This window comes from Schistocerca americana, unplaced genomic scaffold, assembly GCF_021461395.2.
Source record: "Schistocerca americana isolate TAMUIC-IGC-003095 unplaced genomic scaffold, iqSchAmer2.1 HiC_scaffold_197, whole genome shotgun sequence".
NCBI classification, from domain to species: Eukaryota; Metazoa; Arthropoda; class Insecta; order Orthoptera; family Acrididae; genus Schistocerca; species Schistocerca americana.
The window spans coordinates 122,501-125,000 of NW_025725903.1; the positions used below are offsets into that span (position 1 = coordinate 122,501).

At 61.4% G+C, this 2,500-nt stretch overlaps 1 pseudogene; it reads right to left on the bottom strand.

The window, feature by feature from the left end:
* LOC124573806 overlaps positions 1-2,500 on the bottom strand; it is a 5,210-nt pseudogene that overhangs the window by 1,905 nt on the left and 805 nt on the right.

The window sequence follows — 2,500 nt, forward strand, 5'->3', positions numbered from 1 at the left end:
GGTGGTCTCCGACTATCTGGGCGTCGACCACGCGGGCGATGCCGTCTTTGACCGCCACCACGTCAGGCTTGCGGATGCCCTCAGGTGTTCGGAGGTGGGGCTCCACAGAGACATTGAAGCCCCTCTGCGCGAGTCCACGGGCGACATAACGCACTACAGCGTCATGGCGCTTGACCCGGGACCCGTGCGTCCGAAAGCAAGCCTGAAGTACGTGGTTGGCGGTCTCCACGGCCTGGCATCCCGCGCGGCATCTGGTGTCCGCCTCCCGCCCGCGACTGCGCCGTGCCTTCGTAGGGAAGGCGTTGATGCGGGCGCGGAGGGCGTCGATGTATTCACGCCCAGATAGCAGGCGACTGGTGTCGGCGACCCACTGATGTTGGCCACTGACGGCGGCAGAAGATGAGAGCGCCGCACCGTCAATGGCGATGTGTAGGCGCGCCGCCCACATTTCCCCAACCTGCGTTGACGATTTGAGGAGGTGGCCCTCCCACATTAGGTGGCGCTCCAGCACCTCGATCTCACGCTGCACCTCATCCATGCCTGCACCGTCGCAGGCTGGCCCTATCTTCTTCAGCGCCAGGAGACGGGACCGACGGAGGGTCGGACCCATCCATCGGCAAGATGGAATGCCGAGGCCCCCCTGGGCAACAGGAGCGTGGAAGTATCCCAGGGGGGTGTCCGCCGGAAGGCGGAACCATCTCCTGACGGCGGCCCGGATGGTGACGTCGGCCGACTTCAATGCACCCACCCGGGTGCGGCTGAGGGCCAGCCCGTGGTACAGGCCAGGGAGAAGTACGTTGGTGAGAGCGTGGAGGCGCTGTTGCGGCTTCAGCGGAGCTCGGGAGATGACGTCAAGCTGCTCCACCAGGTGGCGACGTGGATTGAAGACACAGCGACCCGCCGTGGAGAATTGCAGCCCCAGGTACCGGAAGGTTTCACCCACACGCAGGGCAGGCATGGTGGTATTGCCTGCTGTGAAGGTGACATTGCTGTCCACCTTCACCTTCTTCTCGCGCCCTGACGCGACTAAGGCGAGGGTGAAACACTTCCGGCGCGACACCTCCACGTGGCCCTCTCCCGGATTTTCAAGGTCCGAGGGGAAGATCGGGACACCGCCGCAACTGCGGTGCTCTTCGCGTTCCAAACCCTATCTCCCTGCTAGAGGATTCCAGGGAACTCGAACGCTCATGCAGAAAAGAAAACTCTTCCCCGATCTCCCGACGGCGTCTCCGGGTCCTTTTGGGTTACCCCGACGAGCATCTCTAAAAGAGGGGCCCGACTTGTATCGGTTCCGCTGCCGGGTTCCGGAATAGGAACCGGATTCCCTTTCGCCCAACGGGGGCCAGCACAAAGTGCATCATGCTATGACGGCCCCCATCAACATCGGATTTCTCCTAGGGCTTAGGATCGACTGACTCGTGTGCAACGGCTGTTCACACGAAACCCTTCTCCGCGTCAGCCCTCCAGGGCCTCGCTGGAGTATTTGCTACTACCACCAAGATCTGCACCGACGGCGGCTCCAGGCAGGCTCACGCCCAGACCCTTCTGCGCCCACCGCCGCGACCCTCCTACTCGTCAGGGCTTCGCGGCCGGCCGCAAGGACCGGCCATGACTGCCAGACTGACGGCCGAGTATAGGCACGACGCTTCAGCGCCATCCATTTTCAGGGCTAGTTGCTTCGGCAGGTGAGTTGTTACACACTCCTTAGCGGATTCCGACTTCCATGGCCACCGTCCTGCTGTCTTAAGCAACCAACGCCTTTCATGGTTTCCCATGAGCGTCGATTCGGGCGCCTTAACTCGGCGTTTGGTTCATCCCACAGCGCCAGTTCTGCTTACCAAAAGTGGCCCACTTGGCACTCCGATCCGAGTCGTTTGCTCGCGGCTTCAGCATATCAAGCAAGCCGGAGATCTCACCCATTTAAAGTTTGAGAATAGGTTGAGGTCGTTTCGGCCCCAAGGCCTCTAATCATTCGCTTTACCGGATGAGACTCGTACGAGCACCAGCTATCCTGAGGGAAACTTCGGAGGGAACCAGCTACTAGATGGTTCGATTAGTCTTTCGCCCCTATACCCAGCTCCGACGATCGATTTGCACGTCAGAATCGCTACGGACCTCCATCAGGGTTTCCCCTGACTTCGTCCTGGCCAGGCATAGTTCACCATCTTTCGGGTCCCAACGTGTACGCTCTAGGTGCGCCTCACCTCGCAATGAGGACGAGACGCCCCGGGAGTGCGGAGGCCGCCGCCCCGTGAAGGGCGGGGAAGCCCCATCCTCCCTCGGCCCGCGCAAGGCGAGACCTTCACTTTCATTACGCCTTTAGGTTTCGTACAGCCCAATGACTCGCGCACATGTTAGACTCCTTGGTCCGTGTTTCAAGACGGGTCGTGAAATTGTCCAAAGCTGAAGCGCCGCTGACGGGAGCGATTATTCCGCCCGAGAGCATCCCGAGCCAACAGCGGCGCGGGTCCGGGGCCGGGCCAGGTAGGTCCGTCATCCG